The 18,026-nt window shown below is 34.7% G+C and overlaps 1 pseudogene; it reads right to left on the minus strand.

The window, feature by feature from the left end:
* Positions 1–17,445, minus strand: part of LOC105072694 (asparagine synthetase [glutamine-hydrolyzing]-like) — a 41,110-nt pseudogene extending 23,665 nt beyond the window's left edge.
* Positions 17,446–18,026: the final 581 nt, after the last annotated feature.

The raw sequence follows: 18,026 nt of genomic DNA on the forward strand, positions 1-18,026 counted from the left end.
TGGAGAATATAAATTAGATTTGTTATATAATTCATTCTAATTGGTACTTTTATCATTACTAGCATCCCTCTTTATTTCTAGTTTATCTCTAGTTCTTTTTACCTTAAAGTCTGCTTGTCATATCTCAAAATAAAAAGAAGGAAAAAAATATATACTATTTTCCCTCATCTGGCTGATCCATATCATGATTGGAAATCAATTTTATAACCATAGAAAGATGGGTTTGCAAAAGTGAAGGAAAGAGTACAGCCATTTCCATAGATAAAGTTCTTTATATGTTGTACCATATAATATTTTATATATATTCAATTATGTTTGTTTATGAATCCTCAAAAAGAGAATGGCTTAGCTTTTAAAAAACCTTTCACTGAATAGTTTTTAAACTATTTACTATTTAACTATTAACTGTAATTTTTTAGCTATTTCTTTTATATGTTTTAGTTTTATTTGAAATCAGTTAAGATCACTTTCATGATTTAAAAAAAGTCTACTTGTCAGATATTAATATGACCATGCCAGCTTTATTTTAGCTAGTGTTTGCATGCTTTTTTGGTACTTTCTCTTTCAGTGTATGTTTTTATATTTAAACATGTAAATAGAATATAGCATATTTTTATCCAATATAAAATCTTTGTCTTTGAATTGGACTATGTAGTCCTTTTACACATGCTATAGTTACTATTATAATTGAGTTTCATTCTGTTGGTTTTCTGTTTTTTGTCTCTTTGTTCTTTCCTGCCTGCCTTTACATTAATGAAAAATTTGCATTAATCTGTTTTTCTCTTCTATTCTCCTTTTACTTATAACTTCTTATTACTTTTTTTGTGGTCACCCTAGAAATTATAACATATATCCTTAACTTAGTATAGTCTACTTGTTAGTACTTTGAAGAACACAGATTCATAACAGTCTTAACTTCTTTACCTCTTCCTGCTTTTTGTACTATTGCCATCTTTCTTCATTTGTTTTAAGTTCCACAGATTTTATTGTTGTTATTTTAAGCAATCAACATTTACTTACACTTACCTATATAATTAACCTTAACATATTTAAATTTATCAGTATATTTTACCTCTTTATCTCTTCCAGCAGTTTTATTCTTTCATCTGAGGTTATGTTCTTTCAACTTGAATAACTCTCTTGATTATTTCTTAAAAATTAAGTCTACATATGTCAAATTTCATTTGAAAACATTAAAAACTTTTTTTAGTTACAGTAAAAAACACAACATAAAATTTACCACCTCTCTCATATTTAAGTGTACAGTTTAGTAGTGTTAAGTACACTCACATTGCTGTGTGATGGATCTCCAGAACAGAATCTCTATACCCATTAAACAACTGTCCATTTCCCTTGACTCTAGTCCTTCATACAGTATTTAGCCTTTTGTGGCTGGTTTATTTCACTTGGCATAATGTCCTCAAGGGCACCCATGTTGTAACTTGGGATAGGATTTTTTTTTTTCCAAACTGAATAATACTCTGTTCTATGTATATACCACATTTTGTTTATCTATTCATCTTTTGATAGACATTTGGGTTGCTTCTACTTATTAGCCATTTGAATAATGCTGCTGTGAACATGTATGTGCACATATCTCTTTGACATTCTACTTTCATATTTTTCAATCTATTTTTGATTTTTTGAGGAATTGCCATACTGTTTTCCATAATGGCTGCACCATTTCCATTCCTACCAACAGTGCACAAAGGTTCCAGATTCTCCACATCCTCAACAGTATTTGTTATTTTCAGTTTTGTTTTTGTTTTTGATAATAATTGTAATGGTTTTGAAGTGATACATTATTGTTTTTAGTTTTCATTTCTCTATGATTAGTGATGTTGAGCATTTTTTCATATACTTGTTGGCCCTTTGTATATCATCTTTGGAGAAGCATCTATTCAAGTTCTTTGCCCATTTTTCACCTGAGTTATTTTTTGTTGTTGAGTTGTGGGAGTTCTTTATATAGTCTGGATATTAATCCTCTATCAGATATATAATTGTCAGATATTTTCTCCATTCTATAGGCCGTCTTTTCACTCTGTTGATTGTGTTCTTTGATGCTCAGAAGTTTTTAAGTTTGACATAATCCTGTTTGTTTAGTTTTGCTTTTGTTGCTGTGCCTTTTGGGTTGGATCCAAGAAATTAGTGCCAATCCAGTGTAATCAATCTTTTATTTTACGTTTTTTCCTAGGAGTTTTATAGTTTAGGGTCTTGCATTTAAGTCTTTAGTCCATTTGAGTTGAAAACATCTTTATTTTGCCTTTATTTTTGCCGATACAGAATTCTGTTTTTTCTTTCAGCACTTTAAAATGTCATTTCATTGACTGCTGACTTCCATAATTTCTTTTGAAAAGTTAACCTTCAAACTTATTGTTGCCCCTTTGAAAGCAATATGTCATTTTAATCTTTCTGTTTTTAAGATTTTTTTAAGATTTAAGAAAATATTTGATTTTCTTCAGTTTGACTTTCATATTCTTAGCTGTGGTTTTCTCTGTATCTAGTTTGAGATTTGTAGAGCATCTTGGATATGTAGTTTAATAATTTCCATCAGTTTTGGAAAATTTTTGTCTACTGTTTCTTCACATATTGCTTCTGTTCCATTCTTTCTCTCCTCTGTTTCTTCAACTCCAATTACATGGATGTTAGACCTTTCCATCATGTTTCATGTCTCTTATGCTCTTTTATGTGTTTTCCATCTTTTTTACTCTGCTTCAATTTGATACACTGACTTGTTCTCCATTTCACTAATTGTTCTGTTGTGTTTATCTGATTTAAAACCCATCAATTGAATTATTAATTTCAGATACAATCACTTTCTATTATAGGACTTCCATTTGACTTTTAAAATATATAGATTCTTATTCTTCAGTGAAATTCTTTATCCTATCTTTTCTTGAAAATAAATCATAGATGTTTTAAAGTCCTTGTCTGATAATTCCCAAATCGAATTCACCTACAGCTCTTTCCCTGTTGTCTGAGTTTCTTCTCCTGCTTTTTGATAATATGGTCCTTTTTTAACCCAGCACGTTTTGGTTGGATCCAGACATTGTAGATGACAAATTGTACTTATTTTTCTGGCAGATAGAACATCAGTGCATCATCTTGATCCTCACGTGCCATCATTCTCTGGTTGTTCGTAAACTTTAAGTCCTGCTTTGTTTTTTGCTTTCCATTTGCTTTAAACAATTTGTTTTAGGTTGGATTCTTCCAGAAGTAGAATCTGAACCAAGCATTTGGATAGAATGATTAATTAATAAAGTGCTTCCTAGATAAACTATTAAGAGAGTGGGAAAAGCAGGATATAGAAGGGGAAGAAGCCAAGGAAGGTACAGTTCAGGAGAAGATCCAGACTCAACCTCATTTCTAGCATACTCTGAAACATCAGTTACAACCGTAGAGTTCATCTTACCCTGAAGCAAAGCAGTTGAGGTTTTGTATTCCCACAGTAGTCAGTCATTGGCTATGGTCCATCCTAGGAAATGTCACACTTTCAAGCACTTTTAGTTCTCCTCAGCGGCAAAACAACTTTAGTGCCCACGCACAATACTCCAAAACATTGTTTCTCAACCCTTAGTTAGCCTTCTTAGACATTTTTTTCCTAATCACCTCCCATGGAATTTTATTACCATAAATACACTGTATATCTGTTTATGTATTATATTTTTATCTGTTCTTAATACATGGAAAGAGTAAGTTTAGGTTTTTGGTTTTTTTTTGCTCCCCAAGAACCATAATTGCCCTGGTGGAGAATGCATACTTTAGAGGTTACAGGTATGAGCTGTTAGCAACGACGTATTTAGTTGCTGGCAGTTGGGTACACAGGCCTGGGGAAAGAGATCCAAGGAGATCTAGGTGGGTCACCAACAATGTTGCTACACATTTCTTTTAAATATTTTGTGTAGTTTATAGTTACCCGTTTTGTGGAAGTGTTAGTCCAGGACAAGTTACTTGATCATGCTAGAGCCAGAAGGTCCCCGTTTCACTTTATTTCTAATAGTAGAATGATTATCAACTCGTGGTCAGCCTTGTTTCATTTATTCTCCCAACCACTGTCCCTAACTCCAGATTATTATGAAGTAAATCCCAGACATATTTTTGCTTAGGCACTCAGTGTATTTTTTTTTCTTCTTACATGTTTAGTAGTTTTACTAAATTGTGTCTTGGAGTTGGTTGTTCTGAGTTGATTTTCTTAGATATGCAGTCAACCTTTTCAATATATAACTTAGCTTTCCTAATGAGAAAAAAATGACTTTTTCTTGAACTATTTTTTGCCTTTGTTCTCTGTTGTTTTGGTTTTCTTCTTTGGGGTCTCTATGACCATCTGTCACTTTTTCTCAAGTCTTTAAAAATCACTTTCTTAATTTCTTTTTGATTAAAATTTTTTTTTCTTATTTCACCTTCTATTTCTATAAGGTTTTTTTTTGGTATTTACTTTTATGCTATTTCTAATGTAATCTTCATTTCTGAAATTAATTTTTTATTTATATTTGTTGTTTTTTCCTGAATTCTGTCATCTCTGTTTTTAGTTCTTCTAATTTTTATTTATGCTGTTCTCTCAAATCTTCTATTATTTTGTTAATTTGTTTTAGTTCATTTTGAATTATTAGTTTGTGGTTTTTATCTATTCTGTGGGCAGTTTTTAAGGTCTGCTTTCATTGTCTTTAGGAATGTTATTGATGTTTTCCTAACATCTTTTTCCTCATAATAACTTAGAGATATGACTGCCTCCCTTTTTGTTATTCATTTTCATATAAAATTAGTGTGCCTAACTTTCAGGTGGAAGGAATCAGTCAGGATAACGTCTGTAGATTTACAGTGTAAAGCTCCCTGTCCTATTGTTTTTACAAAATGTTCAGAAATATTACCTTGTACTTTCTGAGATCTCTTGGCTTCACTTTTTATCTGGACCTTCTTTTCCTTTTGCCCTCACATCCCTGTATTGGTCAATTTGGATTCTACTTCCTGCAGTTTCTCACAGTGTGAACTTTTATTCTGTCCTCTTGCTGATTTTTTTGCTGTTTCCATTTTCTTAGCTTATCGGATACCCTTGCTTCTATCTGCTTTCTCCCTCACAAATGCTGATAATTTCCAGCTCTTGTGGCTTCTTGTGTTTTTTCCTACCCACTTCTTTTTTAATGTTTGTGGGTATAGCTTGCCACTTAGTTTTGTTGTAGGTGTTACTTAATGCTTTTTAGTTTTGTTACCCTAGTTTGTCTGGGTGGATTTGGGAAATTTAAAAACTACATCACCATCATATTCTGTAATAAATTTAAAAAAGAATTGTTCTGTGCTTATTAGATTCTGTTAAGGGAACTTTGTGCTAACTGGTAAGTATGAATTTTCTTCTTTTGTTTATCAATGAAACTTCTGTCAATTGGTCAGAAATTAACAAATCTCAGTCTTAGATTCCTTGAATTTCATGAATCTTCAGTATATAATTCACTTTTAAATTAGTGTCTCTGCTGGATACCCTATTACCCTATCTCTTACTCTTGGGGAAGAAAATTAGTGACTTTACCTTTGATTCCTTGTGGGCTCAACTCTGTTCTTCCAACTCTGTTCTCTCTTTTCCTCATTATAGTCTTTCTTCTCTTTATTCCTTTCTTTTTGTTTTGTTTTGTTTTTGGGTGAGAGAGGCAATTAGGTTTACTTATTTAATTATTTTTAAAATGGAGGTACTAGGGATTGAAACCAGGAACTTGTGCATGCTAAGCATGTGCTCTACCACTTGAGCTATACCCTCCCGCATCTCTTTCTCTTTATTCTTATTTTTAGCACTATAAACTCAGTTTCACTGCTTTCAAAAGTTTATACTCCAGGAGCAGAGAACACATACCCACAAATATATGTCACAATTTAAAATGTCATAAGAGCTTTTATGTTATCAACGTGAAGAGGATGTAGTAATTAACTTTGGCCAGAGAAATGTAAGAAGGCTTCACAGAGGAGGTAACATCTGAGGGAGACAGGTTTTGAGGAAAGGACAGGAATTTAGTAGATGTGTGAAACAGTTTACTCAAAGAAACTGCTAGAGCAGTTCCCTTGAAACAGAATCACTTTTCCTCTCCCATGACAGTATTTCCCTATAGTAGATGAACGTATATTGATATTAAATTTGTTTTCTCATGGTCACATATTAATGTAAATGTGTCTAATAGAAAGCCAAGGGAGTATATAATTTTATTGCTGGGAGTGGACAGTGGATTAAGAAGAGTAAATTTAGAATGAGAACTACTTATGAAAAGACAGGTGGAAGAAGAAGTTCCAGTGAGAGATACTGAGAAGTGAAATCAGACTTATAAGGTAAACCAGGAGAGATTTGTCTCAGATAAGCCAAAAAGGAAGAGAATTTTAATAATGAGTCAAGGTTCAACAATGTTAACAATGTCAAAGACAAGTTAAGCTGACTGTACCCTGAAGCAAGGTATTGGACTTAGTGGTTTAGAGGTCACTAAGTGATTTTATTTGTTTTACTTTGCTTTGGATACTTAGAGATTTCTAATATTTATTTTGTTTTAGAACTATGTAAAATATTTACATAGTTTCAAAGTCAAGTATGCAAAGCATGTCTGCCTTCTATCTCTGTCTTCTCCATCCTATTCCTTCTTCCACCCCACTGGTAACTATTTCTTTTGTATTTCATTATTTATTTTTCCTTTGAGTTTTAGATTTGAGACTTTCATTTTTTTCATGCCCAAGTGAGTCTAGGTGGTTGACTCTTATTGCTACTCTCACCCACTGACCCCAATCCCACTACCCTTCACAAGAAGAAACACTTTAAGTCTATAGCTTAGCGAGTACTGAGCTTTGTCAGCTGACTTGTAATGGGTCAAAGTGCAGGCAGAAGGGTCAGTGGCATTGATCTTCCTTGGCATCCAGGAATTGATTAGCCTGTCAGCCTGGCACTCAAAAGATTTGTTGGTAGTAATAGCCTTCTTTAGTTTTAGGAGTACTGAAGGGAAATATTTGTCATGAAGTTGCCATCTATTGCATCATCAGCCTGATGTTCAATATATTCCTGTAAATTCCTAAACCAGAAATTCTTACCTAAGTTTATCCCATCACTGAAACCTTCTTTTGGTCACCAGGGAATCTATCTCTTTAAGTATCAGACTAGAGTCCTCAAATCTCTCTCTCAGGAGATGTTTTCTATCCCATTCTTTGGTATTCTCATTTCTGGTGGCAGAGACAAGTAATAGAAGAAAATCAGTGATCCACAAATGGGGCCCTCAGTTCAAGGCCATGGGCAGCAGTAGTTTGATCTGTGCAGAGAACATCAAACAAGCATTGTTCGTTTAGAAGTCTCTTACTCTTTTCCTTGACTTTTTCAGAAGAATGAATTTTTGTGAAAATATATATAACCTTGTGAAAGTTTATCTGAACCTTCTCCAGAGAATATCACCATGCTATCTGTGCTCTTCCAAATGTACTTGGAAATTAAATCCGTATCTACTGAAGCATGGATTATTGTAACGCCATCAGTTTCCAAGGAAAATATGACATCATCCAGGACCCAAATACCTTCCTTAGAGTTAAAAAGGCCTTCATGATGTTCACTCCCAGTATAATTTGCCACCTTTCTAACAGCCAGTAAATTGAGACTATCTTCCATGTCAGTTGCACGTGTCTGGAGAGTACTATACTTGGGCTACTTTCAGCTGCTTCAGCAGGTCCGGAATCCAAGTCCCCTGATTAAAAGCACCTAGACCTTCTATCTGTCATCAAATGTTTCTTAATAGCATTGTCAAAGAGGATCTGGAAGTATGCATGTATATAAGGAAGAAAAAATAACATGAATAAATCTACTTCCCTAGACAAACATTAATTACTTTATCCCATTGGAATCTTGTTTGAGTTTCAGTTTTAAGGATTGTTCCCTGTCTCTTGCATCATCATTTTCCTGCTATCTACTGGATCATTTATAATGTATGCAGATATATACATGTTGGAATATCTCTCTTCTATTTCTCACTCTCCTTTATAGATAGCAAAAGTCCTTGAAGAGTTGTCCATACTTGCTCTCTTCAGTTCTCCTCACCTAGCTACATAATTTCTGTCTCAAAACCTGGGAATAGTTTCTCTGAACTGTTATGGAGGGCATGCAGAAGTTCATCTCTACAATGATGATACTTAACCATTTCCACTGATGTAACTTTACCATTTGGCTTTAAATCCAAAACTTTATAGTGTCCTGGAAAAAAAGGCTCCACTTTGAAAAAAGAGTTGTGATGTGCGCTTCAAGTTAACAAAACTTTTAGCTTCTGAACCCACAGCCAAAAAATCCATCTTCTATCATGACTTTAAACAAAGGTCTGATTCCTTAGGTGTCTCTTTGCCCAAGAACACTTTCTTACTCACAGTATCCAATAAAATAAATGCAAACACCCCATCTAGCATACAAATTGCTTGCTCAGTTCCTCCTTTGTTATAAAGATGAAGGATTATCTCATTATCTGCTTTGGTCTGGTAATCAGATTCAAAATAGTATTTCATCTCCTTGTGGTTATAGATCTCACCATTGTAACCAACCCACAAATAAGGATATTTCTTAGCTCAAAATGTCTGCATCCCAAACAGTTGGTCAACTACTGCCAGCCACTGAAATCCAAAGCTGCAGTTGTTGTAGCCATTGATATTCTGAAGACGAAATGCATCTGGACTCTGTGTGCAATCTTCGTATGACTCAGACACTGAGCAGATGGACAGTCATCACTGCCTAAAGGACCCCAAATGCCACACGTGGTGCAGCGGAGCTACAGGATCTCTGTGCGTGCTCAGGCCAGGCTGTCAGGAAGGGGGAGGAAAGGGCTGTGGACTATCTCCATCATCTGTTTTATTACAAGTGTATCTATTATAATCTGTATCTATAGTTCTCTTTTGTTAGATAAATGCTAGCAAACTATGCGTACTCTACCTTGATTTTTCTCTTTCAACAGTATATCCTGGCAGTCATTCCACTGTTGTATATAGAGATTTTCCTCATTCCTTTTCACACATACATAGTCTCCCATTATATGGATGTTCTGGTACATTTTAAGATAGAATAAGGATACTAGGAAAGAGTCAAAGCAGGGGAAGCCTTTCAGAAGAGGAGGCCTTTTATTTTGCCAACCTGTAGGTAACTTGAGGGTCCCAGAGACTGAGATGATGAAGCTAACAGAGAGATGGCTGAACATTATTAATACAAGATTGCTTCTGGTCCTATATAATAAACCCCTTTGTTCTCTGAGCCGAAGAGGAACTGGAAGGATTTGAAGAAAGAAATTGGCTTTTTCCTTTCTTCCTATACTTCTCATTTTGTATAGTTTCTTTCATTTTATAAGGTTTTAAAGGAGGCCTAGAGCTAACCCGGAGTGCAGCCATCTGTCGCAGGAGAGGCATCTAACAGAGTATCAGGGAAGTCCTGCTTTCACCTTTGGGAAACCACTTTCTTGATGCTTGATATTTCTCCTTTGACTCTTACTGGAATCAGTTCATTGGGTAGATGAGGTGTCCCTTCAGAAGTCTCTGAATTGAATACAAAATAGCTTAACTCCAAAGCCCTGTTATACACTAGATCCCAAAATTCACTCTAGTCTATTTCCCATCTTGCATTCTGCTCAGCCATATTGTCCAATAAAGCTTACCAAAGAGAGTGTTTCAGTGAGTACCATGTAATAGCATACCTAGCAACGTACACACATGCACAACCCTCAGTGGGGTTAATGGAACTAAAATCAGGGAAAGTAAAGCATAGAAAATGTTTGCTCTTCTGTTTTCCTCTCTGTTAGCCCACTTCCTTACCTCTCCTCAGAAGAGTTGCTGATAGGATTGATCCTACTCAACTGACGTAGTCACACAGAGGATGGGATCACTGTGCTTTAAAAGATTATACACAAAGCCTATATGAAGAAGATTTTGAAGCAGTCCTGAAAAATCACAAAAGTGGGGAAAGAAAAATAGAAACACATTCCTCATTCTTGGATAGGACCATTCAACCGCATAAATATGTCAGCTCTCCTGAGGTTAATATATACATTTAATGTAATTCCCAAAAAAGATGCCAGGGAAACTTTTCCTGGCACTGGATCCTGAACTTCAAGTAGAAAAATAAATAAGCCAGAATATCTGTGAAAGTCTTCAAAAGGAAGAGCAACGAGAGGAGGCTGGCCTTACTATGTATTAAAAAATACTATAAAGATCCTATAATTAAAACAGTGTGGTTTTGATGCCTGGCTATATACACAAACAAGTAGAAATAGTTCTAAATATGTATGGAAATTTAACATATGACAAAGGTAGCATCTTAAATCATTGAGGGACAAGATTAACTTTAAAATGGCATTAACATGACTAGAGAGTCATTTAAAAAAAAGATATGTATTTGGATTTACATTCCCCTTAATTTAAATTATATTTACTCCAAATAGATGAGTTATTTCAGCATACAAAAATGTAAATATAAGTTCAAGAAAAAAAATATGCCTACCTCTTTATAACCTGGACATGAGGAAGAACTAATATAAATTCCAGAAGATTGATACATTTTGTCTATCATATCTATCTAAAATAGATATAAACTTTTGCTTGGTAAAAGCATCATAAGCGAAGTCAAAAGACAAATAAAAACTAGGAGAAAATATTTGCAGCTAAATTAGTTAATAACAAAATAGCTAATTTCTGCCATGGATAAATAAGTAAAAAAATAAGGAAGAGTATTAAGAGGTGCTGCAACATGGGTGAACCTCAAAAACATGCTAAGTAAAAGAAGCCAGTCACAAAAGATCACATACTCCGTGATACTGTTTATATGAAACATCCAGAATAGGTAAATCTATAGAGACAGAGAGTAGGTAAGTGCTCATCTAGGCTGGGTGGGGTAGGGGTGGAAGTTGGGAATGAGGGGTGATGCTGATGGGTATGAGATTTCTTTTGAGGGTATTAAAAGTGTTCCAAAAATATATTATGGTGATGGTTGCACAACTCTATAAATATACTAAAAATCATTGAATTGTATACTTTAAATGGGTGAACTGTATGGTATATAAATTATATCATAATAAAGCTATTTATGTATATATAAATTTATATATATATTAAAGACAAAAGCCCAGTAGGAAAATGGCCAGAAATGTTAAGAGACAGTTCATAGAACATAGAAGGCAAATGCCTGTGAAACATTTGAAAAAAATAGTCAGCACGTTTCCTCAGAAAAGAAATGCAAATTAAAGTATATTGAAATACTGTTCTTCACTCATCAGATTGGAAGTATTGGGAGACAATCTTCATGGTGTTTCTACACATCATGTGACAGTTTTTATTCTCCACTATCTTTTCAAGGATGTTTGTGTGGCAAATAGATAGAGAAGACAAAAATAGTGCCTCCCTCTGTGACAGAGGACAAATTTGTTTCCAGACCAGGATAATAAAGATAACATCTTCCTCTGGAGTAAATGATGGGCAGATTTTTTAGCAGCCCCTTATAAGATTAGGACTAATCTCAGTGTTCCTCTGCTGTGACACAAACTCCCCTGGGCACAGTATCTACCTGGGTGGCTCCTCAATATCCCCATGGAATTTGGGGGGCACGATAAACCAATGCCAACATGAAACTCAGGCTCCCACTGTGCCATAAATAATAGGTTCTTTTGCTTCCAACCTAAGAGTTTAGTGTCTTCTGGCAGCACCCACAAAGGCTAACTCATTAACCTGCAAGGAGGATAAAATCTCGTACCCTTCCCAGTTCTTTACCAGAAGAAATCCAAAAGCTTAACAACACACTCTTGGTAAGCTTGGGAAGAAACAAATATTCTTACACATTGCTGGTGGGGTTGCAGAATGGCAAAACGCCTCTGGAGGGAAAATTTGGCAATATATAATAAAATTATGTGTGCATTTACTCTTTGACTCAGTGGTCCTTCTAGGTACCTAGCTGAAGGTAAACCTCCACAAATGCAAAATATAAAATGCACTGTGCTCTGCATTGTGAAATTATTTGTAATGGGAAAAACTTGATATCAAATCTGAGTATCCATCAATAGAAGGCTGATTGAATAAACTATGGCATATTCACACATAAATACATTTGTATATACTTATACATATGTATATGTAATTATTTTTGTGAGAATAGAATAAACAAGAAATTTTAGAAAATGGAAATTGTTTATAGAGGATTGGTAGAATGGGTATAGGGGACAAGGGTGGGAGCAAGAATTCTCCAGGTATCCTTTTTCTATAGTTTATAGACTTCTGGATCAGGTAAATGATTTACATATTCAAAAAATAAAATTAAGTAGAATAAGAAAACAACCCTAAAGTTGAACACAAACAGAAACAAATAAATGGAACTGAACATAACACTTAAATCACATTGAGGAAATAAAGTTACTTTGGAACACAGAACAGTGTAACATTTTCCACACATAAACTCTTAAGGATAAATAAAACTGCAAAGGTATTTTAAACTGCATTCAATAAATTTGTTGTTAGTAATATTTTTGTTCATAATGTATACTTTTATATAATATAAAATATTATAAAATATACTTCTGTATATTATAAAATAAAAAACAAAACAAGTAAATATTAATGTTATTAGGAACCAAGATTTCTAAGTTAAGAAGATAAGAAGAAAAGTACTATGATGTTAACTTTGAATTGGAAGTATCAACATGAATTTATGAGAGAGATAAATATATATATTAATATATATATGTGTGTGTGTATATATTTTTTTAGATTTGACACGTGTGTGCCTGCTATATGTGCCAGGCACAAGACATATGATAATGAATAATAAAGGTATAGCCCCTACTATGATAGAATTTACAGGAGATGTTAAGTAATGACACAATTACAGTGCAATTAAGCCTAGCATTTATTTCACCATGAGTTTACATCATCACCACTCAGTATATGAAGTTCCCCAGCCTGAAAAGCAGCCCAGTCGTGTTATTAAGACAGAATAGTCAGTGCCAACTTTAAGAGAGAATGAGTACTCAGAGTGAGGGCAACTTTTGCCTAGAAATGAACAGTTGGGGTCACTCCCAGTGTGTAGGAATGTTAGTTTTCTAATGACAGGAATTAAGTACACAGGCTGGTGCTGAGCTATCCAGGCTTGCACTGACAAGCAGTGGTGCCTGTCATTCCCAGACAAGATTGAGAAATATTCTGTACCTTCCCATCTCCATCTAATAAGAAACATCTTGCTTGGAGTCAAGCATGGCGTGAAAGGAACTGACAACTAGTTTTCAGTCCAAAATTTTCATAGGAAATACATGTTCATCACCTTGAGTGATGGTGTCACTCTTCAAGATTGGTCCAGTGTCAGTGACTTAATTATGAAAGAAACTATGAGCTAGATCTAAAGCAAAAGAGCTTGGGACTGAGTTTAAGTGGTGCGCCGGTCTTGTAAGGCATGTGAAGGTGAGATAGTCTCTGAAAGTACACCACCTGTTTCCTGCCTTTTCTTAAAGTTTATTTTTTGGGGGGGAGGTAATTAGGTTTATTTATTTATTAATTGGAGGCACTGGGGATTGAACCCAGGACCTCGTGCATGCTAGGGAGGCACTTACCACTGAGCTATACCCTCCCCCTCCTACTTCTTTTTAAAACCCTGTTTCTGTTAAATTTAGTTCCTAAAGACTAGCGCCTATGAAAGGTCCACAGGTGGAGACAGGAATCTCCCTTTCTGGTACAATGTGATAGAGTTTCAGATTTCTGGTTGGCCTGTTAAGGTGTTTGCTGTCTAAAAAGTCACTTAGTGGTTGAGTTAGAGATACTACCAGATACCTAGGAACTGGTACCAAGTGAAGCCGAGTGGTTCCCACAGGAAAGTGAATACAAAGTGGGTGGTTTCATTGTATACTTTAGCCATGTCATAAGCAAACTGTAGCCAGTATTGGACGTATGCCTAGAAGTGACTAAGGGCATATTGCAAAGGGCAGTATCAGGGATAGGAATCTTCTGTGCAGTGGTGTACTGGTAAATGTTTAACAACAGATTTTTCAGTAGAGTGGGAGTGGGGGGAGGGGCGTGATTTGTAGTGTTTTCTGATTTCCGTTCTGTAAGTATTTCCACAGGCTGATTTCAGGCTCCTAGGGATTTAACAACTGTCTGGCAGATTCCTGACAATTTAGCAATTGGTTTTCATAAGCTGGTTCTATCTGTCACTAAGACAAAAGGCAACAATTCAGACCAAGGAAGTTCAAGAGTTTCTAAAAGTTTAACTACAGTTGAGAATTCCTTTTGTCTTTTCTGTATTGCCTAAGGATTGAAGGTGATATGAGCAGTGAAGGATTCTTCTGTACCTTGTTTTTCTTTTCTTTTTTTTTTTGTTTTGTTTTTGCTTCATCTTTTATTTGTGGGGTTTATCCATGTGGATATTTTTGCTCTAGTTCTAGAATGATGCAAAATACTTTCTAAAGTGCAAATACAATATCACTTCCTGGATTAAGATTCTTCAGGTTTCTCACCTCAAAGAATATAGATTAAAAAAAACCAAACGCATCTAAAGAGAATGAGTAAAGAACCTAGTGTGGCAAAAGGAGATGTCTTTGAATGTTATGGGGGAATCCCTGCATTGTTAAGTCTTTTGATCCCTCAAGAGAAGTAGAAAATTTGGAATTTTATGTGAATGCTGCCATATTTTGAATATAGTTAACCAACTCAACTTAGCATGCCACTTGTGTGCACGTGCGTGCGCATACACACACACACACACACACACACACACACATACCGCTAAAACCAAACATAGCCTTATGCCATATGTGGCCCATTTTTGCCACATTTTGATTTCTGGCCTCAAAGATAAAACCCATCCACTCTGTAGTACAATATTTACTTTCTTCAGGATCTGGCCCCTTCCTCTTCCTTCAGTTTTGCCTTTAAATATTTCCTTTGCTCAAGTCATACCATTTGTGTTGGAAAACATGCTGCTGGATTTGCACCTCACTGTTGTTAACACATGCTATTCTTGCTGCTTGGAAGTCCTTTACCCAGAATATCCATTTTTCTGTCTTTGATATTTTTTTTATGGTCAAAAACTTTTTTTGGAATAATTTTAGATTTATAGGAAAGTTCTAAAGACAAAATACTGAGAGTTCCCACACATTTTTACCCTATTTCCCCTACTGTTAACATCTTAGATTCCCATGGTACATTTGTTAAAACTAAGGAAACAGTACTGGTACATTGTTATTAACTAACCTCTAGACTCTATTTGGATCTCAGTAGTTTTTACAGTTTTCAGTTTTAGGATCCAACCCAGGATACTGCACTGTATTTAGTCGTTGTACGTTCTTAGCCATCTCTGGTCTGTGATAGTTTCTGTCTTTCCTTGATTTGCATGACCTTGACAATTTTGAGTATTTTAAAAATTTATTGATATTTATTTATTTATAAATTTAAACTCTATTGAGGTATGATTAATATACAAAATTATAAGGTATTTGAAGTGTACATTGTGGTGATTTGATATATGTATACATTTTGAAAGGATTCCCCTCCATCTTGTTAATTGACACATCCATTACCTCACATATATAACTTTTTTTTTTGGTGGGAACAATTAAGTTCTACTCTCTAATATAGTGTTATCAATTATAGTCACCATATGTTAGATCCTCAGAACTTACTCATCTTATTGCTGAAAGTTTGCACCCTGTTACCAATCTCTCCCTATTTCCTCCCTTGTCCTAGACCCTCCCTGCAAACACTTTTCTACTCTGTTTCTGTGAGTTTGACATTTTTTTTCTTGTTTTTAGGATTCCACATGTCAGTGACAGCACATGGTATTTTATCTTTCTCCGTGTGGTTTATTTCACTTTATATTCCACATCTTTATCCATTCATTTGTTGATGGATACTTAGGTTGTTTCCATACCTTGGCTGTTGTAAATAATGCTTCAGTGAACATGGAAGTGCAGATATCTCTTCAATTTCCTGTTTTCATTTCCTTTGGATATATACCTAAAAGTGGGATTGATGGATCATGTGCTAGTTCCATTATTAACATTTTGAGGAATCCCTATGTTGTTTTCCATAGTGGCTGTGCCAATTTACATTCCCATTAACAGTGTACAAGAGCTCTGTTTTCTGCACATCCTTTGCCAACACTTATCTCTATTGCTTTCATGATAGCCATTCTAATAGGTGTGAGGTGATGTCTCACTGTGGTTGTGATGTACATTTCCCTGATTATTAGTGATGTACCTATTTCACGTATATGCCTTTTGTATGTCTTTTTTGGAAAAATGTCTGTTCAGTTCCTCTGCCATTTTTTAATTGAATTTTTCTTTTGCTCTTGACTTGTATGAGGTATGAGTTCTTTATGCATTTTAGATATTAACCCCTTATCAGATACATGATTTGCAAATATTTTCTTCCATTTTGTAGGTTGCCTTTTTATTTTGTTGACAGTTTCCTATGCTGTGTGGAAAGTTTTAGTTTGATGTAGTCCCACTTGTTTATTTTTGCTTTTGTTGCCAAATCCAAAAAATCATTGACCAGACTGAAAGGACCTTACCACCTATTGTTTCTTCTAGGGATTTTATGGTTTCAGGTCTTACATTCAAGTTTTTAATCCATTGAGTTGATTTTTTTTTTTTTTTTGGTATGGTATAAAATAGTGGTCTAGTTTCATTCTTTGCATGTAGCTGTCCAGTTTTCCCAACACCATTTATAGAAGAGACTGTCTTTTCCCTATTGTATATTCGTGGCTTCTTTGCTGCAGATTAATTGATCATATATATACATGGATTTATTTCTGGGCTGTCTATCCTGTTCCACTGATCTGTGTGTCTGTTTTTATGCCAACACTATACTGTTTTAATTACTAAAATTTTGTAATATAGTTTGAAATCAAGAAGTGTGATACCTCTAGCTTTGTTTTTTCCCCTCAGGATGGCTTTGGCTATTCTGAGTCTTTTGTAGTACCATACGAATTTTAGAAACTTTTTTCTATTTCTGTGAAAAATGCCGTTGGAATTTTGATAGGAATTGCATTGACTCTGTCGATTGCGTTGGGTATTATAGACATTTTAACAATATTAATTCTTCCAATCTACAAGTATAGAATATCTTTCCTTTTTTGTGTGTCTTCAATTTCTTTTTTCAGTGTCTTAAAGTTTTCAGTGCATAGATCTTTCACCTCCTTGATTAGATTTATTCCTATGTATTTTATTATTTTCGATGTAATTGTAAATAGGATTGTTTTCTTAATTTCTCTTTCTGATAGTTCATTATTAGTGTATAGAATTGCAACAGATCTTTGTATATTGATTTTGTATCCTGCAACTTTTGGTATACCTGTGTACTGAGGCAGTATAGCAGAGTATGTTTGCTCTGGACTCACACCGCCTAGGTTCATTATCCAGGCTCTGCCACTTATTAATTGTTCATCTTGGGCAAACTGTTTAACTGGCTTACCTGTAAAAAGGGGGTAATAATAATATCCATCCTATCGACTTGTTGTAAGGATTAAGATTACATTTTGATGACTTAGAACAGTCTCTGGCATAGAACATTCAATAAATATTAATTATTATTATTTTATCTACTTTTGCTTTTTCATCTGAGCCGGAAATTGATTCTTTATAGCTCTTTTGATCTTTTAGGATTCAGCCGTTTATCCTTAATCTATATTAGGAAGAGTAAGCAAGGAAGTTTCCTGAATCTGTTGTTGTAACATATTTACAAATGTTACTTGTTCTGTCACTGCAGATATGAAAGGGTTGGGGGACTTTGGTATACTTTGCTTAAAGACAGTGGTCATAAACTATTACTAATTTGTTCCCATGAGAATAAAAATTGTTATGAATAGGTGCCAGGGTCTCAAGCATATTGGAAAATTTCCCCAAGATCTTCCATATTCTTGGGCTACTACATTGTGGCCAGAACGAGGTTGACACAAAGTATGGCTACTTAAAGCTTAAGGACTCTTTTATGGTTGCTATTCTAAGAAAAAGATCTGGGCATGGCAGCATCTCATGGGCTGTTTTGAGGTGGGTTTAGGTATAGTGATAAACAGTTTGATACTT

This window comes from Camelus bactrianus, chromosome 14 (assembly GCF_048773025.1).
Source record: "Camelus bactrianus isolate YW-2024 breed Bactrian camel chromosome 14, ASM4877302v1, whole genome shotgun sequence".
In the NCBI taxonomy this organism is placed as follows: Eukaryota; Metazoa; Chordata; class Mammalia; order Artiodactyla; family Camelidae; genus Camelus; species Camelus bactrianus.